Source organism: Podarcis raffonei, chromosome Z, assembly GCF_027172205.1.
Source record: "Podarcis raffonei isolate rPodRaf1 chromosome Z, rPodRaf1.pri, whole genome shotgun sequence".
NCBI lineage: Eukaryota > Metazoa > Chordata > Lepidosauria > Squamata > Lacertidae > Podarcis > Podarcis raffonei.
This window is the reverse complement of record NC_070621.1, coordinates 22835156-22860897: the sequence shown is the minus strand read 5'-3', so window position 1 is coordinate 22860897 and position 25742 is coordinate 22835156. Positions and strand designations below refer to the sequence as shown.

General features: G+C 43.3%; 1 protein-coding gene across 4 annotated transcripts in view; it reads right to left on the bottom strand.

Moving 5' to 3' along the window:
- NEXMIF (neurite extension and migration factor) overlaps nucleotides 1-25742 on the bottom strand; it is a 206230-nt gene that overhangs the window by 87455 nt on the left and 93033 nt on the right. For 3 of the 4 annotated variants that reach the window (XM_053373902.1, XM_053373905.1, XM_053373904.1), the window contains exon 2: nucleotides 4604-4712. The gene's annotated coding sequence lies outside the window, so the exon portion shown is untranslated. Of the gene's footprint in view, nucleotides 1-4603; nucleotides 4713-6243; nucleotides 6264-25742 lie in introns of those variants that run through there. The other variant, XM_053373903.1, reaches the window with a different exon arrangement.

Genomic DNA, 25742 nt, shown 5'->3' with positions numbered 1-25742 from the left:
TGTCTATCATCTCATCTATCATCTATCTATCTATCATCTATCTATCATCTATCTATCTATCTATCTATCTATCTATCTATCTATCTATCATCCATCCCAGTCTGGATTTAAACTTGTTTTTAAATCTGCTTTTGTTATTGGTGTTTTTCTTGTTAAATCATTTTGGAAATTACTCATAAATTAAGTGAAATATATACATAAAGGGCAAAGCCATTTAAAGGAAGAGGAAACTTTTGGGCATCTGACAAGAGTGGCACAGGCATGCCAGAAGTGGGGGTAGGGCAAGGGGGGAGGGGCTGAGCAAAATCAACATTCTGCTTCACTGTCAGAGCAAGATTGGTTTCTCTTTTTTCATATTTGGCTCCCTCTACAAAAGAAAAGAGGGGGTGCTTCATGCAACCTTCCATTTATTCCACCCTGTTCTCCTTAGAACTGCACCAGCTGTTCTGTTTTATTCCCCAGGCAGGCCAATCTGCCCATTTTACTTAGCTTTTTAACAAAGCAGGGCGGGGGGATGGGGGACACAAAACAGAAACAATAATATGGTCAAAGACAGCATCCCACATTCACACACTTCCTTTATAAATCTTATTTTTTGGCCACAGTAAGGCACTGAGAAATCCCATCTGTTTTGGTGTGTTGTACCTGTTAGGCGGTTCTACCTAAGTCCACACCTGGCCCAAATATATATTCCTGGAGAACCAAACCCATATCTCTCTGTAGAATGCTCCCCACCCTTTCCTTTGTATCCCTCATAATTCCTGCCCAGAATGCAACACATGGATTGCCTCAGCCAAGAGTCTGCCAATTCTGAGGGAAGGGAGACTTGGTTTTCAATCTACTTTGCTAAATTTTCAACTAATTGCTTTTTAGCACATTTCCTCCGCCAGTATCTTCACAGCTTAACATGGTCATTCCTCTGGGAGTCCCCCCCCCCCAGAAAGAAAGTAAAATCTAAATACATTCCTGTGATGTAATTGCTATTGGCCTTTGTAACAGATACTTCCTCCCCCACCAACAACTGCTTTAATCAAAGTTTTAAGATTAATGAAAATCAGGAGGATAAACTGAGATTCTATAAACAGTTTAAGAAGCCAGAGAACTGAGCATGGTATAAACCATAAATAGCTAGAAACCCCATTGTTCTAGGACAGTTCCCACTGTATTTTTCTCTATGAACATCAGATCTGGAAGGCACCCAAATGGTGCTCTGTGGTGGGTGGGCAAATCCATATGGAAGTATGGTGGACATACAAATGAACCACAATGGAAAGCAACTGGGTGTGACTGAAACACAATGTTTCACCCTCAAAAAGAGCAGGTATGCTGGTGGCAATGGGTGCAGTTTACTAGCTTTAGCTGGCACAGCAATGATGTGATGTCTTTCTTCCTGACAAAGGGCAGACCTTTCCATGATCATTCCAAACCCTAAAAAGGCAGTGGTGTTGCCCATCCCAAGTTCTCACATCCAGGAGATGGGAAAGTGGCCTGCCCTGGATGGATGCAGTGCTTCATCCTTCCTACACCAACCTATTCACTCACCTCCATGCAATTCAAGTTTGCCTATGGTTACCAGGCTACTAAAGAAAAACAAGTTAGGCTTAAACAGAGAATAATGCACCACTTCTCAATATGCATATTCTGAGCAAAGCAAAACAAAAAACAACACAGTTGTGTCACACTCCACAAGCGACAGGACACGTAAACTTTATATTTTCCCTTGAGAACATTCAGCAAGCTTCATGGTTCCTTTCTTGAATCACCTGGGATCTTCAGAAGCACACATTTCAGACATCAGCTATCCTTGTTTAACTCCCAAGTCAATTGGATATCATAAAAGGGATTCCAAGTTCTCCAGAAGCTTTCTGCACAAACATCTTTTCATTTTGGCAAATCCAGCCTTGGCCCCAGCATCTCAATCTCATGACTCACCCAGAAATTTCAATCAAGTAGAACTGGTAAAGTCAACAACCAAAATTTCAGTGTTGTGTGACGTGTCCCATGTGTTATCCATTAAAGGCACTTTATAGAGTGTTTCTCTGCAAACCCCAGTTCACTCTTCTCTGGAGGAAACTAAGGCCTCCAGAGAAAAACCTTGATGCAGAGCTTGCAACAGTGTGGAGATGAATTGCAATTGTGGAACACTTTGGAGATTTTGTGAAGAGTTGCAGGTCTTTGCAAGCCACTGAACTCAGGACTTGGCATGTGGAGCCAAGCACAGACAGGACTTTGTATAAGCTCAGAGATGACTACTTGCAACATCTGTAAATAGTGTAAGTATAAAGAGTATATGTTAGTGTTGGCCTAGTAAAGATAACTGCTACACACCTGTTTCCTGAGGTGAGCTTAACCACTTTACTCAGCTTCTGTGGTGCGCACACACAACTCAAAACAAGAAATATAATATTGAGTACCGTAACTGGTCTGGGGAACTGAGGCAAATACAGCAACAGTTAAAAAATTAAGTGCCCATTTCTGAGCAGGCCCTATGTTCCCTTGCACATCATCTCTACCCCCATCCCATTTCCTTTAACCCCAACTTCAGCAGAGGGTCACCCCAGAACAGGGGGAGAGATTAGTGCTGTCCTCTTAAACTTGCTCTCATAAGTGAAGTTTTAGAAACGGTTTTATGAGCCAAACTACCTATGGATAGTCTTCTTGCATGCTTGAAAAGCCACTTCAGGAGGACAGGACTGAGAACATTGGGTGGGAAATGGGTAACTCTGGCCACATTTCTACCATCTAAAGTCACCCCTATCTAAAGTACATAAGAACACAGGAAGGTGCCTTATATTAAGTCAGAGCACTGGTCCATTTAGCTGAGTATCACCTGTAATGACTGGCAGTGGCTCTCCAGGGTTTCAGGACAGGAGCATTTCCATCTCTACCTGGATATGATGGGGATTGAACCTGGGACTTTCTGCGTGTGAAACAGATGCTCTGAGCTACAATGCTTCTAGGGCCAAAATAGTGGCTTTTTGAAGATGAAAAGGTATGTCAAGCAACAGTCACAGGTGCTTCGTCGTTTGCTTTCTATTACACTTCTATCCCACCCTTTCCTCCAAGGACACCTTGGAGTACATGTTTCTCCTCTCCATGTTATCCCCACAAGAACCCTGTGAGGTAGTTGAGACTGAGAGGTGGTGACCAGCCCAAAGACACCCAGTGAGCTTCATGGCTAAGTGGGGATTTGAACCCCAGTCTCCCAGTACTCTAACCCAGCACTCCCACCACAATGGCTCACATGCAGTGTTCACATGTAATGTGTAGTTTGACCCAATGCCAGCATAACTGTCAGCTCGACACAGATAGAAAAAGACCCAGACAACCAGTCACAGATCTAATTTCCTTAGATCTACTGGAGACCTATTCCAAAAATACACATTTTTAACTGAATCATAAAACACTGCTTGCAGGAGCAGAGCAAAGTGACTGTGATTCTCCCAAAACAATTGTAATCTTCAGATTTAACTGTCAAGGCACAGGAGCTGCAGGTATCAATGCTTGAGAGAGACAGCGCAAAGAGTGCAATTATTATTCCCTGCTCTCCTATTTGAGTGCACTGGCTCCCAAGTACGCCAAGGTCAGGAGAGAGATGTGGCAAAAAGGTTTTCCTTTTCATTAGGGAGAGGCAGGAATACCTCACATTGTAACAGCAAAAGGTCGTCACAGTAAAAAGACTGGCAAAGCAAAGATGAATGCAGCAGCTGAAGATCAGAAAAGAGCTGAATGAAATTACAAGAAGTGAAATCATCATGCATCTCTCTTAACCAAATTATCTTTTCATTCCTAGAGTCCCACTGAGCATCTCATAGATATTTCAATTCACATCCTCTCTTCATTAGCAAATATTAACTGCCTGAGGGTGTCAAGAGTTAAAAGAGTATATACTGCATTTCTATTTCCTCCTTTCTTCTAAAGGGCTTAGGGCAGTGTGACCGCAGCTCTGTTCACCACTTCTTTTATCCTCACAAAAACCCTTGTAAGATAGGATAGTCCAGTGGTTCCCAAACTGGGTGGTACTGCCCCCAAGGGATGAAGGGGTGGTGGGAATATTGGGGGCTGCTAATAAGTAAGAGGGACGCGGGTGGCGCTGTGGTCTAAACCACCGAGCCTCTTGGGCTTGCCAATCACAAGGTTGGCAGTTCGAATCCCCACAATGAAGTGAGCTCTCGTTGCTCGGTCCCTGCTCCTGCCAACCTGGCAGTTCGAAAGCACGTCAAAGTGCAAGTAGATACATAGGTACCGCTCTGCCGGGAAGGTAAACGGCGTTTCCGTGCGCTGCTCTGGTTTCACCAGAAGCGGCTTAGTCATGCTGGCCACATGACCCGGAAAAACTGTCTGAGGACAAACGTTGGCTCCCTCAGCCAGTAAAGTGAGATGAGCGCCGCAACCCCAGAGTCGTCAGGAACTGGACTTAACTGTCAGGGGTCCTTTACCCTTTTAATAAGTAAGAGGGGCAGCAGGGAGAGCTGGAGGTGCACATTACTATCAGGCTCTGCAAAGCTGGCATTCCCAGAGCAGAGTTTGTACTCCCAGCAGCAAATCCAACTGGAAGATACTATGCAAATGTGAAATGTATGCACCATCTTTGCCGACTTACCATGGAAGCAGTCCTCAGTAAGAAATACCCATAGGCTTGTTTAGAAGCATTCCCTTCTCCCCAGCTGGTCTCTAACACTCCTAGGAACAGTGCTAGGAACACAGGAGATCTGCAAACAACATCAAGAGAAGGAATGGATTAAGAACAAATAATGCAAAGGCTTGGGTGGGTGAAGCAACATGAGAGAGATCAGCACAGTGGAACAAAAGCAGTTTGCAATTAGTGACTGCTTCAAGCAAAGAGGCAAAGCCCCAGCTCCATGATAACAGAATCTGTGATCTTCTCATTCTAACTTCTAAAACACTCACTTGGTGTGTTGATTTGTTTAGGTTAGAAAGCAGACAAAGAGAATCAAACATAAAAGCCTCAGTAGTGAGCCTTATTTGGGCAGAAATGGGCATGATGTGTTCAGTATGCCACTGAAAATGGCAGCCCTGTGTTGGGTTCTCCCTCTCTTCATGTAGAATAGGTGCCATGGACTGGAAAGACATGCACGCAGGCACAGTCTCCAATTGCTTGGAACAAGCCCTGGAAAGGAGGGGACTTGGCTAAGGGGAGGTGGGGACTTTCAGTTTTGGAGTCAGACCCATTTAATGGAGTCAGACCCACAGGGAATGAGCTGCTGTGCTCATTAGACCTGATGCTCAGCCAAGTCTGTGGAGATTGTGTTTTTGTTGCTGAGGAGTAAATTCCAACTTTGAACTGTGCGTGATTTACTGACTGGCACACTGTGACAGTAGACTGATCCAGGTTGTGAAATCAAGACATGGTGCCTTTTTTAACACTCCACATTACTGGTGTTGTGACCTGCCACCTGTGTTACTTGCTCACCTGCCTGCTCTGTCATCACCCTGGAGTTGCTGTGGCCACCTATTGGCAGACACGCGAACTACAGCATGGCAGCCTTACAACAGCAGGATAAGGTGGTATAGAAATACTTTTATAAATAAACAATGCACTTAAGGTTGTGAACTGAGGCCTGATGTCACAGCATGGGAAGCTGGCATGTACAGACACTGTGGGCTAAAGACACAATTCTGTCATATACACAAGATCTGCTCTCAGGAATCTACATATCCTGCATTTCATACCCTCCCAAAATTCTGAATTCTATCATACGCAAATTAAACACATGCTCACTTTGCAGTTCCCATTAGCATGAAGAGAGAAAGCAGAGGACTGCATATGATGCATTATACAAATGTGACACTAGATGGTGATGGTGAGCTTATGGCAAATTTTCATAGCTTTTTTGTGTGTCTAGATTCCACCATAATCAGCCATCATTGCAGGGGTTGGACTAGATGACCCTTCTGGGTCCCTTCCAGCTCTACAATTCTATGAGTCTATGAAAGGGGGAGTACCATTGTACTCAGGTCCTTGTTGGGGGATTCCCATGGACCTTTGCTTGACCACTGTGGGAACTAACTAGATAGGGTTTAGTCTGACTCAACAGGGCTCTCCTGGTGTCTTTACATGGGAGCATGAAGCAAGTAAGGGTCTCAGGGGTCAGTGCTAAGGCAGCTAAGGCAGAGAACAGACAGAGGGCTTCTCAGAAAGGCCACTGTTGCCTAGGCAAAGTTCCAGTCTGAGCAGGAGGCCCTTGTAGTCCTTTCTGTTAAGGAGAGCCAGTGGCTGACCTGGATGGACGTAGTCACTCCAACACCTGGAAACCCTTCCACTACCCAGGGAGATGTTCCAGCTTGCAGGCAGGTATAATGCCTCACCACACAGGGCAGTCAATGAGGGAGATTCAGACTTCCCAGTTCTTCCAGCAGCTTTGGACAGCTGCTATCTTTGGAAATAAATCAGAATTTGCAAAGCTGAATTTCTCACAGCGCCATTTAACGAGCCAGGCACTAAATTCTGTGTGCGGTGTGAGAATGGCCACAAGAAATACATGCAACCCTCTCTGCAGCCCATGAAAACACTTCTTAGTTCTGAATGTATTTTATTTCCTCAATAACCCGGGGAGTTCAAGGCATCACTTTTGTTTTACGGAGGAGTAGTTCAAGTATAGATGTAATGTTTGAGAGATCTATTCAGATAGTGGGATACAAAGCTGAGCTCCAGTTTAAATGCAGCCCTCTTAGCTTAAAAATGGAAAGGAAGAAAAAAGAAACCTAGCACCTTACCTAGGGTTGCTATATTTAAAAGGGGTGTGAGAGAGAAAGATTTGGGGATGTTTTGTTCCTGTAAAGAGGGGGTCCTGCATTCCTGATTCTCCCATTGTGGAAACCAATATATGAAAAGGCAGCCCTTGAAATCCCAATTATTTAGCCCATTGGACTTATTGGTGGGAGAAACAGAAGAAACATAAATGGCAATTGTGCATTATAAAGCAGCAAGTGCTTGTTTATTGTTAGAAGGGGGGGTGCTACCTCCTCAAAGTAAAATGCATTTGCCAATTTTTACTGTGTATGGAAATGTAAAACAGGTTTAAAGGAGGGAGACAGAGCAAGAGAGAAAGAGAGCAATAAACCAAAAGTGCCTAATTATTTATACAAGCATCTTAATCAAAATGAGGAAACCTGCAGAGTAACTTTCTATGTCGATTGATAAAGCTGGCTCCCACCCTCCAAAAAAAAGGAACTACACCAGGTGCCCTAATTAACAATCCCGGAGAGGATTTCTGCGCACAAACACAGACAGACACGGCTTTATGAACACCTTTTGCACTCCTATGCTGTGTACTCCCATTAACTCTCTGCGCTGCTCTATTTACAAGTCATTTCCACTGTGCATATTTCCCAATGCCTCGGAGAGCAGGCGCAGCTGTAATGCAGCACTCAGAGGCAAAATAACTGCTAACTGAATGCAGGGCTGGGTGGATAAATTCTTCTTTGGGGAACTTCCTCCCGTCCCACTATGTCTTCCAGTGAGAGAAGGAGGGTGCAGAAGGGTGTGGAAAGCAGGCTGCTTCTACTCAAGCATGCTACATGTCACTGCATGAGGACATCATTGGCATTAATAGATGTTTGCATTAGATTTCAGGGAGTCTTTTCGCTGCTCCACACTAAGAAAGCAAGCTTTACCAATGTATTTTGTCTTGTGTTACAACATGGGCTTCAACTGATCAAACTGCTGCCCGACATAACATATGTGACCAAACTGCCTAATGATGAGCTATCATCTTTTCTGACAAATCAGTGCACATACCTTTTGAAAGCCTTTCAGTGCAGCATCAATGGCTTGCAGCAGGCACTGCATGCATGTGTGAGAGGGAGAGAGGGAGACCCTGTAGGATTTTTATTGCAGCTTCTTTCTCAAAAGGATTGGGGTAGGAGAGAGAGGTTTTCAGTCTTTCCTCTCTGCAGACAAACACTCTATTAAAATACATTAAAAGCTACTGCCTACTAATTTGCTTCTGCCTTTAAAGCATTCTTAAAAAAAAGTCAACACAGAGAAATTTCAACAGCTGGCACAGAAGTGCTAAAGTAACAGTTATTTGTCTAGCAGCAACACTGGGGAAAGGGCATGGTAATAACATAATGCACAATTGCAGGGGGGGAGGGGAACCTCTATAAATTTCATTATGGACCAAAAATATCTACTTCCAGCTTAGCACATCAAGGATGTCACAAACACCTTGTATAATCTCTTCCATCAGCAGCACTAAACCTCTCCAAACCTCTCATTTGGCAAGCCATTATATCTCTGCTGCTCCCCAAACCCCACCCAACCCAAAAATCAATTTGTTCATTATAATTACTTTATTAGTGCAGATGCTTTGATGACTTGATTCCTTTACCAACTGGCATTCAATGTTAGTCCTACTTAGAGTAGACACAATGAAGTTGATTCATTATTTTCATTGGGTCTTCACTGAGTAGAATTTAATTTAATTGTATAAGCTATAAATTGTATAGGCTATAAATTGTATAGAGGAAACAGCAGAATATCTTTATCCTCTGTTTCCAACCTTTCTTGAGGACCATTGCTTTTCTCCCAAGAAACAGGCGTCTTTTAATTTTGTGGCTGCTGTCACCATCTGCAGTGATCATGGGGCCCAAGAAAGTAAAATCTCTCACTGCCTCTATTTCTTCCCCTTCTATTTGCCAGGAGGTGATGGGACCAGTGGCCATGATCTTCGTTTTTTTGATGGTGAATATGGTCTGAAGCTCAACATCAAAAAAACAAAGATAATGGCCACTGGTCCCATCACCTCCTGGCAAATAGAAGGGGAAGAAATGGAGGCAGTGAGAGATTTTACTTTCTTGGGCTCCATGATCACTGCAGATGGTGACAGTAGCCACGAAATTAAAAGACGCCTGCTTCTTGGGAGAAAAGCAATGACAGCATCTTAAAAAGTAGAGACATCACCTTGCCAACAAAGGTCCGTATAGTAAAAGCTATGGTTTTCCCAGTAGTGATGTATGGAAGTGAGAGCTAGACCATAAAGAAGGCTGATCGCCAAAGAATTGATGCTTTTGAATTATGGTGCTGGAGGAGACTCTTGAGAGTCCCATGGACTGCAAGAAGACCAAACCTATCCATTCTTAAGGAAATCAGCCCTGAGTGCTCACTGGAAGGACAGATCCTGAAGCTGAGACTACAATACTTTGGCCACCTCATGAAAAGAGAAGACTCCCTGGAAAAGACCCTGGTGTTGGGAAAGATGGGAGGACACAAGGAGAAGCGGATGACAGAGGACGAGATGGTTGGATGGTGTTCTCAAAGCTACCATCATGAGTTTGACCAAACTGTGGGAGGCAGTGGAGGACAGAAGTGCCTGGCATGCTCTGGTCCATGGGGTCACGAAGAGTCGGACACGACTAAGCGACTAAACAACACAATGCAATACAGTAAAAACTTTAATATTTGTAATTTCCAAACTACTTATTTAAAATGCCTTTCTGGGTTAACACACATACCACATGAGTATCCTCTCTTTTTTAAAGTCAGTGTTTAGCTGCTAACCTAAAATGTGATTTTTCAGGAGGAATAATTCACACACAAGGTGAATTCCTTCATTAACAGCATACCTTCTATGAAATTTAGAAACATTTAAAACAAGTAGGTTAATGAAGCAATAATATGCGAACTAGCTGATTAATACAAACTTCCAAAGCTCAGTGAGACAACAGCTATTTGGAACTCATTTTTAAGGTAGAGAAATTGTGCGCACAAATTTACAGGAAGACAGGAGGCTGCTACGGCCCTTGCGTATTGATTTAGAACAGAGTCATTGTTTAAAATGAAAACACAGAAAACCCCATACACTTCCAAACTTATTGATAATTGCTTTGGAGAAACAGAGGTCACATTTTCCACAAGCTAGTGTAAAGGACAATATCTGGATGCACAATATATGGAGTTGCCTTGCAGTGGACATTATTCTCACATTGATCTCATTTCCCATTTCCCTTTTAAAACTCTCTTCCAAAGTCCAACAATTCAAAGGGGGGGTGAAAAAAAGGAAGGAAGGAAAACAACTGAGCATGGCCAGGTATAAAGTAAAGAGATGAAAGTGTGTGTGTTTTTGTTCTCTTAAAAAAAGCTCTCTTCCAAGCCAAGCTGCCTATACAGTATCAGGTAAAGGGCAGAAAGAGACACAAAAGGCTAACAGAAAGAGTGAAATGGTGACCATTTACCCCGTGCCAACATACAGCCGTTACAGATGACCTCGAGAGAATGCAGCCTAAACAACAATTTTAAACCCCCATTTTAAATTCAAACGCAATGCTTCTTCCCCAGGACTGATGGTGGCAGGCTTCTCAAGGTTTAACACACACACACTCCCACGGAAAGTTTGCATTAACTATTTTGAAATCTGGAAGAAAAGGTGCCACCAATTACGGTACATTTTAGAAGGTATGAAAAATGTGAGTTGGGGGGTGGCAAGGAAACAACGGATAGTATTTTGCAACAAGCGCTTGCTTTATTTTTATTTTATTTCTAAAAGCAATGTTAACTCCATAAGAACCTGCTTGTTTTAGAAACTGGAGCTGCAGAGGGTAAATGGGGACAGTGCTTTTAGCGAAGCTACAAAGCCCTGCAATTTGAAGTTGTTTTCTCAGAAAGGACACAATAAAAGCTGCAGCTGGAGCTAGGAAGAGTAAACCCTGATCATAATGGCAGAGGTTCAGTTGCTTCTTCATGGTTGCTGCATTAAATCTAACAAATTGCGCTCCTGAGATTACCCGACATCAAGGTCTCTATTCCCAGCGTCCAGTTTCAAGACTGTTTCTCACTGACTTACATACACAAGAAATGCCACACACCTTCTACTTCATAACTTGCAATGCTAGCAAGTTGCAAAAAGGAAAATGTGTTTTGCGGACACAGCCCAGCAAAATTCAGTATGTTCAAGAATAGAGGTCTTATGAACCAGGAGCAGGTAATGATAGCAAGGCTCAATGCATACCAATGAAGAAATGGGGAGAAACAGTACACACTAACTGCTCCCAGACTGCAAGGCAGCAAAAGCAATTATTATCTATCGGAATAGAAATTAGGCTCATTTTCTCCTAAGGCTTAAGCAAAGTTCCAGTTCAGAAAAGTCTACCAACACTGACTCAAGACAACTCAGACAATCTTCCAAAGCAACACCTGCCAACCTGGTGCCCTTCAAACATTTTAGACAAAAACTACCCAAATAACCACACCAACTTGTAGAACATACATTTATAAATAACAATTAGATTATATATATAATAATTAGATAATTAGATTAAATAATTTAGCAGTATAGCATGAGCCTGTTACCAAATATGAATAAAATAAGAAACTTAAACAGCATAACTTCTTACCAGCATACCTTGGCCCCTCAGAGAGATGTTGCTCAAGGAGATGATCAGGACAGAAAGTAAGAAAAATGCGGCAAAAGCGGGCGCAGCTGTGGTGTTAGCTGTACCATGTAACTGGTAGCTAATCAGAAGGCGCTGCTAACTTTTAAAAACTCCCAGCTGGTGACGCCCACTTGACTTTCGAATTGAGGAATGCATTACCAATTAGCACACTGGTCAGGGTTGGCCTTGAGACCCTGATAAGGCAAGTGCTGATGCTAAGGTCTGCAAATTGTTTTCTTGTGATCTTCCCAGTAAGGCTAAGCTTCTGACTGAACAGAAGTTTGATATGCAGACTTGGTACAATAGGGAGTTGTAGTTCAAAACATTTGGAGAGCAGGAAGCTGCCCAAAGCTTCTCAAAACCGTATCTCACATGTTCCCACTTCCCCTCTTGCAGGTGGCTTCCCTCTTACAAAACAAGCTCTGCTGGATCAGAACCAATGCTCTTCTAGTCTAGTGTACTATTCTCATAGTGGCCAGCCAGAGGATTCTGGAAAGGACACTAGCTGGACATAAGCACAACAGTCCTTTCCCACTCACGTTTCTCAACAGGTGGCATTCAGAGGCATAGTGTCTCTATGTTGGGGGCTATCATGAAATCTTCTGGTTAGCAAAGTTAATAGTTGTAGCTATGCCATATGTGAAGAACTACTTCCTTTTGTCTGATCCCCAGACAGTTTCACTGAATGAGCACAAGTTCTAGAATTATGAGAGAGCTCTAAACCATATTCTGCCATGGGGTCCAAATCAGTGAACTATGTTTAGCACTTGCCTTCCAAAAAACCACCATCTGAAGTGGGACTGGAGAAAAAGAGCAATAAAACGAATGAATGAATGGAATGAATGAATTATGAAAGAAATAGTTCTAAGACCAAGAGCTTAGCAGGTGGATGTGATTAGTTGTTAATGAGAAGCATATGGAGCATGCCCCATGCAACAAGGTTGGAAGAAGCACCTTTGCAATTTGGCTTTAACAAGCATAGGAAAGGGTGTTGCATGCAGCCATTTGTGGCTAATGGGCCTGGGAAAGTGGCTATAGGGATGCATAACTCACAGGTGAATGTGCCTAGTGTTGCAGATTTGGCTGCCTTCTCTGAGTTTCTGTAAAATTAACCAATTGGGCCAGGCATAGGCAAACTCAGCCCTCCTGATGTTTTTTGGCCTACAACTCCCATGATCCCTAGCTAACAGGACCAGTGGTGAGGGATGATTGGAATTGTAGTCCCGAAACCTCTGGAGGGCCGAGTTTGCCTATGCCTGAATTGGGCATTGGAGGCAACTTTCCTCTGTGTGTTGATGGGCATGCAATGCGAGTCACAATGAAAGGCTTGTTTTGAACTATATATTGTAAGATAATAATGTGTTTTTTAAAAACTGTATCTATTTAAAAGTTCAAAATTGGGAAAGGATTACGACAAGGCTGTATATTGTCTACCTGCTTATTTAACTTATATGCAGAATTCATCATGCGAAAGGCTGGGCTGGATGAATCCCAAGCTGGAATTAAGATCGCCGGAAGAAATATCAACAGCCTCAGATATGCAGATGACACAACCTTGATGGCAGAAAGTGAGGAGGAATTAAAGAACCTTTTATTGAGGATGAAAGAGGAGAGCGCAAAATATGGTTTGAAGCTCAACATCAAAAAAACGAAGATCATGGCCACTGGTCCCATCACCTCCTGGCAAATAGAAGGGGAAGAAATGGAGGCAGTGAGAGATTTTACTTTCTTGGACTCCATGATCACTGCAGATGGTGACAGCAGCTACGAAATTAAAAGACGCCTGCTTCTTGGGAGAAAAGCAATGACAAACCTAGACAGCATCTTAAAAAGTAGAGACATCACCTTGCCAACAAAGGTCCGTATAATAAAAGCTATGGTTTTCCCAGTAGTAATGTATGGAAGTGAGAGCTGGACCATAAAGAAGGCTGATCGCCGAAGAATTGATGCTTTTGAATTATGGTGCTGGAGGAGACTCTTGAGAGTCCCATGGACTGCAAGAAGACCAAACCTATCCATTCTTAAGGAAATCAGCCCTGAGTGCTCACTGGAAGGACAGATCGTGAAGCTGAGACTCCAATACTTTGGCCACCTCATGAAAAGAGAAGACTCCCTGGAAAAGACCCTGATGCTGGGAAAGATGGAGGGCACAAGGAGAAGGGGGTGACAGAGGACGAGATGGTTGGATAGTGTTCTCGAAGCTACCAGCATGAGTTTGACTAAACTGCAGGAGGCAGTGGAAGACAGAAGTGCCTGGCGTGTTCTGGTTCATGGGGTCACGAAGAGTCGGACACGACTAAACGACTAAATAACAACAAATTTAAGAGATATATTTAGGCCTATTTTAATTATCTATTTTAAAATTTATTTCACTTCGTTTATCTGTTGGAGATCTGTACATGATCCCTTCACACATTTTTTTCCTCACAACAATCCTGTAATGTAGGTTAGACTGAGAGGCTGTAAAAGGCTCAAGGTGACAGTGTGAGCTTTATGGGAATGCTGGGATTTGAGTCTGAAATCTTAGTGCAGAGGTTTTCAACCTTTTTGGGTCCGCGGCTCCCTTGATCAGCTACATTCTTTCTGTGGCACTCCTGTGGGATTCAGGAGCCCAGTTAAGTCACCCCTTGCCTGCAGAGCAGACAGCCTCTCACACTTTTTTCGAACATCCTGCCTTGTGGAGTATTCCCTCAGCCTCCTCTCCTCTCTTCTTGGGAGTCATCAGGGCAGCCATTGCTACCTACCAATGCCACTTCCCTCTTCCCTAACTCAAACATAGCTGGGGGCCAGGAAAGCAACAGGGGCAGAAGTGGCAGTGAGTGCTTCAGAAAGTGTTTCTGTGCCACTGTGGGAACATGCCTCCCCAGGGCCTGTGTCTATGGTGCTTATCTATGATACTAGGATTGTTTTCAGCACTGGTTCCCTGGCTGTGGAATGCCCTCCCTAGTGACATGCACCTGCCTCTATCATGATTAACTTTAAAGAGGAAATTGAAAACATCCCTCTTTACCCAAAATATTTGGTGACTGAAAAATATTGTTTAGGGCACCCTGAAAGAATTGGATGGAGGAATGTTTTTAATTGTCAATTGTTTTTAGAATGTTTTTAACAGTAGCTGCTTTCTGAGGTTTTATAATTACAGTTGTTTTTAGCAGTGCTTTTCCCCCAGGGAATGCAGGGGGACCCATACCCCTAAACATTTTGTGAATCTAAGTTTGGTCACATTAAGGGGCAGTATTTCAATGAGTAGGAAAATGAAAGTACCCCTAAACTTTTTTTTACTTTTTTTAGAATGTTAAATCTGATTTAGAATGTCCTTTGCTTTGATTTTTTTTCAAATTGTATATCTGTTTGCCACCCTGGGCTTCACTAGGAGGAAGGATGGGATACAAATTCCTATGATGATATAGTGTGTGCTGCTATAACAGGTCACTGGGTCTTTGAAGAAGAAGAAGAGGGAGGCAGAAGCAGCAGTGCCAGGCACTTGCAAGACTGAGAAATGCAGGCTCCTCCTCATTTAGAGCATTTTTGCAGGCATCTGATGCTCATTTTTGGAGTGCCCCTATTCAAACGCTTGTGATGCTATTTGTTTTGCCTGCAGTAGTAAATAGCTACACAAGTGACACATATTTGGGGGGCATACTGTTAGCAGGATTTATTCCCCCAGCTTCCATATTTGCTTTTGTAAGGGCAAATATTAATCAGACACACCCCTACAGCTAAAGGGGGCGGGGCAGGAGGGATTTGAAAAGTCTGCTGTCTTACTGCATCATTTCATAGATCTGTCTGCACTAAAGGAACCAGGCTCAAATCCTCAGGTCAGCCCTGAACTGTCGTTTTCCTTCCTAGTGCTTTGAGGAGTAAAAAACAGCGAGTTTTCCAACTGTCAGGCGGCTTTCCTGTGGAAGTGCAAGCAGTTGCCAGGGGAACTACGAGGTTCCCCCAGGTCACGTTATAACAACCAGTTCTAAACAGGCAGCATCACAAATGCTACCACTGCTGTAGCAATCTTGGGATTACCGGAAGCTGGACCTGGACTACAGAACCTGCAGCCTAAGCAAGCGCTTCCTTTGAATGTTACAAGACTTAAAAGTATTGCACATAGTTGACAAAAGTCTGAGGGCTGACTGATAAGTACAAATAAGTAGAAACAGGTAGCAATGCTTTTCCTGGAGTGTATGGGGCAGCAGCAATAGAGGAAGCTGCTCCGGTGCCTGGGACGGTGCACCCAGGGGCAGGGTGCACCATGCGGCCTCCGGAGTCTGCCTGCCTCCTCCCACTCAGCCGCCCTACAGCTGGGGGGAGGCAGCGGGCAGACCGTTTGGGCAGCGCAGAGCCTGCGCATGCCCAAGCCACCGCGTATCTCCCAGGAGTGACGTGTGGCTCGGGCGTGCTGCAGGCCCCAAGGTGAGCACCACCCAGCATTTTGTTACCCCCTTCTGTGGTGGCACCCGGGGTGGCCAGCCCCCAACCGCACCCCCTTTCCTCTGCCCCTGCGGTGCAGGTGAGGGGTTGCATGTCTGAATGCTTCCAGGATGGGGAAACAACAGCTCATTGTACACAAATAGCTGGCCCTAAAGAAACAAGGTTCTCCCTCACAATGCTATTTTCTGTGTATCATTTTTACATGGCGTATAAATGAATATATAATAACAGTTATAATGGGCCTGCCCTCTGTATAGAAATGAAGAGAGAAAAATCTGATCATTTCTGATCACATGGAGAAGAAAGGTTTTATATTTGTTGGAAACTACTTTCAGTGGTTGGGGCAACCCAGACAAATGAGTGGAGTACAAATAATGATGGTGGTGGTGATCCCAAACCCAGATATTTCCAACAGTAATTCTGTGTCAGACAAGGCCTACATAGCTATAGGGCAGTGGGACTCTGCCTCAGAGATCTTAGGGACCCAAGTGGGTCTAAGGTCCATCCTGAGGACCCACCTATAAACAGACAAAATACTGGGGAAACAGGGCTCTGCAAATCACCTTGGATTCCACTCCTGGGTGGTCCATGAATGTTTTGAACCCCTCAAAAAAGTTCTTTACTCCATCACATCTACAGCTGGACAAAAGTCCCTTTCTCCCATGGCACTTCCTGGCAGTGAGGGAAAGAGTGATTCTTCTAGAGGCCATACAACCCAGAATGCTGCAGTAATTCAAGGCTGTGAGCAGCACTAATATGACAGAGAGCAGATGGAACGAGGCCTTAGGACAGATCCAAAGAGACATATAATCATAACCTCCCCCTCCCCCATGTAGATAATCTCTCTCTCTCTCTCTCTCTCTCTCTCTCTCTCTCTCTCTCTCTCTCGGCAGAGTGTGAGATAAAACACAGTAACAGGAAAAAAACCAACTTTACACCAAATCAGACTATTGGTCCATCTAGACTGCCTACATTGGCTGGCAGTGGTTCTCCAAGTTCCAGGCCTGTATCTCTCCCATCTCTGCCTGGACATGCCCAAAACAAGGGACCTTCTGCATGCAAGGCAGATGCCCTACTGCCAAGTTATTGCTCTTCCCAGGGATGAGGCAGAAATTCAATTTAGTTCACATTTAAAGGCTAAACTACAGTTCTCACACTTTCCAAAACAATATGTGAACCATGACTATGTGAACAATATGTGAACATAGAACCGTCCTTCAAAAGTCACCCTGATCTGAATTTTGCAATGCAGTTCTCCTGCCAAGTGGCATGCACACAAAAATGTATTACTGGAGTAAAAGTGCACACTAAATTCATATACTGGTGAGAATAACATACCAAAGTGCAATATAAGGGAGAACTGCTTTGCAAAAATGTGTATATTAGGTAAAATTGATTTTTAAAAAGTTTATTAGACAGAATTCATACAGGCAAGGATACGCAATTGTGTAACTAAATCAGTAGCAAAGTTTGTATCCCAAGCTATTTGCAATACCTACACATCCAAACTCACACCCACAAAGGGTTTTCAAAGCAGCTTACAAAAAAAATATGCACAATGCAATCCCATCCAAGTGTAGTATCAATAACAGAAATAGCAGGATGTCACAAAGGTGCCAGGTTGATTCAGGCTCAATAAACACACGAGACGTATCTGGCTGTGTTCTTAGATAAATAAGGTATACTATTCATTGTATCAAATTTCAACAGAAGTAATTCATAAAGTTCAACAAACGAACAAAGCAGAAGACCCAGTGGATCAGATCATTCTCTAGTCAGTTCATGCATAAGGTCCATCTGGGTAATGGTGTCTATTCCACCTGTTTGTTCATAAAGTCCAAACAATCCACATGAGAGGTTGTTACAGTTCCACAAAATCCTTTCTGGAATATTTGCCTTGTTTCGCCGTCCTGGGCTTCATCAGTAGTTATAGCACATATGTGATATTACAGGACAGTGGATCTTATGGCATGGTAGTAGCTGTATATTACATATACAGTATGTAATATCACATATGTGCTTTAACTACTAATGAAGCCCAGGACGGCGAAACAACGCCAATATTCCGGAAATCCTTGTCTAGACTCTGTGAAAGGACCATTGATACAATGAATAGTATACCTTATTTATCTAAGAACACAGCCAGTTACATCTTGTGTGTTTATTGAAGATGCTTTATGTGACCATAGGTTGGTTTGTTGTTGTTTTGTTAAGGTTGATTCAGGCAGCATTTCCTGCCTTGGTCCCCTCATAGTACTCAGGCAGCAGGCCCAACAAGGACCTGGAGTAAAGGAACCCAGTCAGTCCATGATAGAGGCAAGCTATAAAGATTCACAAAGAACACTTGCTGAGGAGTACTGGTTTTAATTTTGTCTCAGTGCTGTTTAGATTTTTAATAAAGAAGGATGCACTGTTGGTATTTTTATGTATTTTTTCATTTGTTTTCCTCTTGCTGCATGGAATCATTTTAAAAAATAAATAAATTTGAAAGTCAAGATTGAGATGAACAAACTTGAATATCTGAATCAATCATTTGTGCAGCAAGATTTGGGTATAATTCATTGTGTTTTGGTGGTGAGTATTCTGATAATGGGACCTGTGTGTACTGCTTTCCCCCCATGCTAGGGAGGCACAATGATTTCATTCAGTCTGATTTTCAAACAAACAAACCCGATTTCAATGGAATATGGGCATCCTGTTTTCACACCTGCAAATTTTCTAGTACAGTTCTAACCTCAACAAAATATACCAAGGAGCGAGCATTTTAGGAAGAACTGCATGCAAAAATGTGAATTTCTATGCAGTTAAAAAGAATTGCAGATTGATGCCAGAAGCAGGACGAAATTGACTTATGAATGAATAAAGACATGTGAAACTGACACAATCTAGAAGACTGAATCCCCCGCTGCTGATGTTTGAATTATCCTCTCACCTGCTAGAATTTCCTAGAAGCCTACAAATGAGGTCATGATTCAGTTAAATTTAGGAGTCAGGAACAGGTGTTGTAGATTTCAATAAGGCCCACCATACTTTTCTCACCCCATTCACTGGAAGAGGATTCAAACACTAAAAGCTCTGCATTTTGGGTGCAGATGAAATGTAAAGTTTTAAGAGCAAACATAGTGGATTTTTCATCCACAGTTTTGTAATTGGCACAAAGGTACATTCCACAGTGTTGAGTACTAGATCAGCCATCAGGCTTGCTTGTTCACACATTATCATGGGAGCTGTTGACTTTTTAATTTGCATGTCTATCCCCATGCCCCACCCAAGAGTAAAAAATTAAGCGCATTGCTGAAAACGTGCCCCAAGGAATTGGAGTCAGGAGACGTGGGCAAGATATATTGGTAACTCCCACCAAGGCAACAATCAAAATTGCACCCCTGGATTTATTGTAAAACACACTTTGGGTGCTTGTGCCTTGTTTCTTAGTATCCTGAAAGGTTTCTGATCACTGGCTTTTTTTGCTTGCTGAACCAGGGCTTAAAATGCAACCTTTGACTTCTTTCTGCCTCTCTCCATCTGCAACATGGCAAAAGCTTCCAGTCTCAAAGAGTTTTGTAGAAGAGGCTAAATTCATTCACATTTTAGAGCGATTTGAAATTCTTAGTGAAAACTGCTATGAAACTGCTAAACATTCTTAGTTCTCTTCTTCCACTCAAAAGATCTGTAATATCTGCACTCTCAGAGTGACTGATGTTCGTCTCTCACTGTGTCTTAACAGCCATTGATTTGTTGCTCAGTGGACATGCGGGGGTGTGTGTGAGAGAACAATGTTAGGGGAACACACACTCACATGCACATACACACACACACACACACACGAAGGCTGAACCAAGAGGCAAAACTGAAAATCATCAGGAGTCCATAGCATTCTGTTCCTAGAGAACTGGACACCATCCAACTTTGAAAACAAGAAAATTTTGGGGTGGGAAAGACACAAGGCTGTGGCCCCAGCAGTGCTAACTTCAAGTTTTGTGATGTCCTTAAGCAAAATGCCCTGAATATTTCCCTTCTTCCTGACCTGTCTCCTTCTGGGCCAATCTGCTCCACTGCCCAGAAGGAGATGCTAAGGCAAGTAGAACCTGCTGCTCCATTTCCCTTGCTCTTGCCACTTATGGAGAGCATAAGAAGAAGCCTGCTGGATCATGCCAGTGGCCCATCTTAGTTGGCAACCTTTTGATGATAAGAACTGTTCAACAGTGGAAGGTACTACCTTGGAAAGTGTGGACTTCACAGGAGGTTTTTAAACACAGGTTTGGGTCCCTTCCAGTGTTGTAGTTCTATGATCCTATGATTTTTTATTACTATAATTCAAGATTTGGACAGTATTGTATTCATTTGTTGTGGTCCTTTATTGATAGTCCTAATGAAACTATGGGGGACACGGGTGGCGCTGTGGTTTAAACCACTGTGCTGCTTGGACTTGCTGATTGGAAGGTCAGTGGTTTGAGGCCCCGCAATGGGGTGAGCCCCCGTTGCTCAGTCTCAGGTCCTGCCAACCTAGCAGTTCGAAAGCACGAAGTGCAAGTAGATCAATAGGTACCACACCAGCGGAAAGGTAATGACCACTCCCTGCTTAAAACGGGGGGCGCCCTTTGCGTGGACGCGTGCAGCCCCTAGATCTGGAGCGGCTCCAACAGCATAGGCTTGGCTTTGCCTTCCCTCAGGTGGGATACCTGGAGGTCACCGCCTACCTCAGTCAGTTGTCCAATCCCACCTGGGGGAAGCGTTGCCAAGGAGACCAGGCCAGGTAGGGGAGGGATTACCTGCCCACACAATAGAGGGAGGATCTTACCTGGGAATCCTCACTTGGCTCCAGAGCTTCTCCCACCCTACCCACCCTCAGTTAATGTCTTATTTTGCAGGTTAACTTTTCTTCACAGGTTTTGCAGGTTAACTTTTCTTCACAGGTATGCGGGCGCTGCTACGTTAAGGTCGCTGTTAAAGGGCCGGAAAGGAATTTCCCTGCATTGGCAGGTTTCGCCTTTCCCGTAGCAAAACGTCACAACTTTGGCGGTATCAGGCCTTGGGCGGAATCCTTTAGTCCATCTTCCTCTTTGCGGCGGTGATACCAGGGTTCCCCGTTAAAGGGGTTTCTGAAGGGAGGCTTTGACCGTACGCCGAAAGGTCGTCATTGCTCTTCCCTGCGGCGGCGGCGTAACGGGGGCGGCTATCTCTGCTTGAACATATGTTCTCCAGAGCCGGCCCATCCCCCCCACACACACTGGATAACGCTGATGCTCCCTAGGTCCCCGGCTGGGGACTGGGGAGGGAGAATGCCCAATGCCTGAGCCAAGGTCTACCCACATTTGAAATTTAATAAAGTTGTGGCCAATTTAATCCCATAGCATGTTGTCTTGAGTCGTTATTCCACACGACGGGGGAACTGCGCGGGATCTGGGGACTCCGCCTGTCCACGCAAACAGCATTTCCGTGCACTGCTCTGCACTGCTCACCAGAAGCAGCTTAGTCATGCTGGCCACATGTCCTGGGAAAACTGTCTGTGGACAAATGCTGGCTCCCTCGGCCTGTAAAGCAAGATGAGCACCGCAACCCAAGAGTCGTTCGCAACTGGAATTAACTGTCAGGGGTCCCTTTACCTTTGCCTTAATGAAACTATAGTGATTTTTCTTTCTTTCTAATTGCGGAGCAGAAAAGGATTTGAAATCTCCACGAAGCTGTGGTGTCTACAGTGCCCTCAGACAATCACTATGTCTTAGCCTAAGACACAACAACCTTGCTGCGAGAATAAAATGTACAAAGAGAGAAAATTGCTACCAAAAAATGACCAAACCCCTTTATCTGTTTATATCAGGAGCACCAATCCGCCCCAGCAACCCCCATGGGGGGGACAGCAACCAATTATTCCTCCCTATAATACAGCAAGAGATGGGGAAAATAAACATCTGTAACTGCACAGTTTGTAATATAGCACAGACAAAAAAGAGGTGACAGGACACTAGGAATAAAAACATACACCAACAGCCAAGAAAGCAGGCATCTCTACACCTCCATGCTCTGATTGCTACGTGGTTTATCCATGGAGGGGGGCAGTGCTACCTCTCCCCAGAATCCTAAATGCATTTATTCATGTTTAGGTTCACGGAAACCAAGAGGTTCAGAGTGATCTCTGAGTCTGTTCCTAATTGAGTGTGGCTGCCAAACTCATTTTTCTGAAGAACAGTCTTACTGGGCCAGTCAGCAGCTCAGCTGAATGCTGCCAATGATGCCTATTTCACAAGGCTTGGAAACCCTAGAAATACAATGATAACATAAACCAGTGGTTCCAAAACTTTTTCAGGCCACCCTTTCCCCCTCAAACTCATCCCTGTGCCCCTTGCCCTATCCTGTAAAAAGCATTAATCAGAATAGTGGTTTGCATGATCCACTAAGGAAGATAATAACACAATAAAATCTAGATGCAGGTAGGTAGCCGTGTTGGTCTCCTGTAGTCGAAACAAAATTTTTAAAAATCCTTCCAGTAGCACCTTAGAGACCAACTAAGTTTATTCTTGGTATAAGCTTTTGTGTGCATGCACACCTCTTCAGATACATGCACACGTGTGCATGAACATGAAAGCTCATACCTATAACAAATTTAGTTGGTCTCTAAGGTGCTACTGGAAGGATTTTTTTAAATTTTGTTTCGACAATAAAATCTAAAACAGTAGCAATTCAGCCTGGACATTGAGATCCGCTTCTGAGGGCCTTCTGGTGGTTCCCTCACAGCGAGAAGTGAAATTACAGGGAACCAGGCAGAGGGCCTTTTCAGTGGCCTGCCCTGTGGAACGCCCTCCCACCAGATTTCAAGGAAAAATCAACTACCTGACTTTTAGAAGACATCTGAAAGCAGCCCTGTACTGGGAGGCTTTTAATGTTTATGGGGTTTTTTTGGATTTAATATGTTATTGTAAGCCATCCAGAGTGGCTGGGGCAACCCAGTCAGATGGGCAGCATATAAACAATAAAGTTATTGTTATTATTTATTTATTTATTTATTTATTGCACATTTATTCAAAATCCAATTAAAACTCTTTGGTTTAATGAAAACTGTTGAATTTGATCCAGTTGTGCCAGCTTTTCAAAGCCATATCACCATTTGCACATCCAGCACCCCCTTGCCATCCCAACGCACCCTAAGTAATCTCCCCTCCAGGGGGGGGGCGTGTTACCACACATTTGGGAACCACCACTATAAACAAAGGAGTTGTGGTGCATTTTTGTGATCAGATGAAGAACTTGAAGGTGCTGCTGGACCCAGCCCTGCTTTTTCAGGAGCAGGTGTGTGTGTGTGTGTGTGATCAGCAACAGAAACCAAATGCAACCTAGCGGAGTAGGAGCCACAAGTGCTAACAAGGTTTTCATGTACTGTAATAGGTTGCGAAAATCCTTTTACTGGGAAACAGAAACTTAGTTTCTGAAATAAAGGCATCAGAGTTTGCTAGATGTAATGAAAGTGAAAGAAAGGCACTGAGGATTGTCTGAGAGAGAAAGCAAAGAAGCACCACTGTTTATATTTGTTTAGCTATGCATATCTTCAAAAAGCAGAAGACAAGGACATGTACCAAAGGTAAAGCTTCATCAGACCAGTGCTTCCCCCCCCCAAAAAAAATTATGTTTAGGGGTACTCTCATTTTCCTATTCATATTGAAATACTGCCCCTCAATGACGCCAAACTTAGATTCACATAATGTTTAGGGGTATGCGTACCCCCAGGAAAAAAACACTGCATCAGACATTGTGCAAGTTACACCCACCGTGCCTGCCTTAAAAAGAGATGGAAAATATCCAGCTACAGGTCATTAGAACATCCCAACAGTCAGTAATCAAGCTGACCTGCAAAACCTGATGTTGTTGGTGTAATTCAAGTTTGCAATCCAATTCCGAATCTGTTTCCACCAAAAAAAATACTGAGGCAGGCTACCAGTACAGTACAACTTGAATGACTGTGCCATGTGTAACATGGTGGACTCAAAAATATAATAGAATTGGTGTGTTTGTGAAAATTAGACAAGTATTGTCTCACAACTCAAGCTATCAGCAGGATCAAGCAAAGCCAAGGAAAGCAACTTATGTAACACTTGTGTGTAACACGGACATCAGCTGTGATCATGAGCAATGATTCTTCAGTGCTAGAGCCACTCAGCCCACCTCTGTGTTTTGTGAAGTTTTGCCAAGTTAGATATAATGGCAATAAAAGCAATATTCTCTGGGAATATTGGAACAATAAAGAAAATTATTGTTTATATATATTTTTAGGCTGTTTCACCACATAAAGCCATCAAAGCAGGGAAAAACAGAATAAAAACACAGAGGCACAACCTCTAAGAACAGGAAAACCAAGCCTGTGAGGTAGGTTAGGGCCAAGTTCTTTCTGTTTTTACTGAAAGAACAATCCCCTTTGGTTATATTTTTTCTTTAACAAAAAAGTCTGACTAGGTTCATACCTTGTTGTTGTTTAGTCATTTAGTCGTGTCCGACTCTTCGTGACCCCATGGACCAGAGCATGCCAGGCACTCCTGTCTTCCACTGCCTCCCGCAGTTTGGTTTCATACCTTATGCCCGCCTTAAAAATAGTTCCTGTTTTTTGCTTTGAAAGAAGCACATGGATGTGAATAGCTAAAACATCTTGCTACTCCATCTCATTTTAATTGGGTCTGCCTAGGCATCTCAGCAGCTCCCACAGTTGGGAAATGCAAGGGAGGGCAGGAGAGCCTTGCCTCCCCCACCCTTAGCTAAGCCCAGCTGCACATCAACCTCCCAGCAAATGAAGCTGGGAAGAGGAGTTCAGCAGGGGAGGGGGATTCTTTAAATCATTTTCTCAGTTATGTCACATTGTTGCTCAATTCCATCTTTTTACATTTTTTTCCATGTATTGTGGTATCATATGTATTGTAATTTTGCTGTTATTTTTATAGATCATAATTTAGTAACGATTCACCATAATAGCTGAGAGTGTATTTCTGTTTAATTGTGCACAATTATATTTTAATGAATTTATGAATATTGCTTTTTTGATGTAAGTTGTTTATTTTAAGTCATATTTTTTTTTATCATGACTTATTTGCCTTGGGTCTGATTGTTGTAAGGTGTGTGATCTTGTATATCTTGTTGTTTCTTCAGCTTCTAAACCGCCTTGTGTATAACAATGTAAAAGTGAAATGAAAATAAGAAGATTGTTTTTTAACACAAAAATGTAACTGTAAGCTGACTCCAGAAAAAGAGGCGCCAGAACACATCATGAACACCTCCCTTGTTCTCCAACAATGGCAATGGAGCCCACCTGAGAGGTGTTGGAACTGAGTTCCTGAGAGCTCCAGTTGAAAAGAGCTCTGCCTTTAGATATTAATAGCTTTTACTGGAGAGAGAGTGTTACAAAATTTCACATCCCCCCCCCCTTTATATATATCTTCCAATATACATGAAAATGTAAAATGTCATCAACTCTGCACCATCAGATACTTGGGAGTAGCTCTGCCTGCCCAGAGGGGATGTTTCACTGGTCCTGGCCACCTCTCAGGGGGCAGAGACACCTGCGTGTCATGTGTAGGTCATGTGACTTTGTCCTGCACTCAGCCCTCCATGATCAACCAGTCTCTCACCCTGACAAAGACATTTTCCACCATTCTTTCCTCTAAAATGTGTGAATCTGCAGCCCCCACTGTTAACACTTACTTTTTAATGGGGAACCCAATTATTTTTACACATATGCAAACACTGTATCTGGCAGAGTATACAAGCATTTCACACACTTGGAATATCAACATTTAAATAGCAACGAGCATGTAGGAAACAGCCCTACGAGACATGGCAAAGGGAAAAAAAAATAAGACGAGAGCTAAGCCCCATGAGGAGAGATTTCGCAAAATGCAGTGGAAAGAAAACCAATTATTGTTTCCGCAAAGTATTTGTAAATCCAT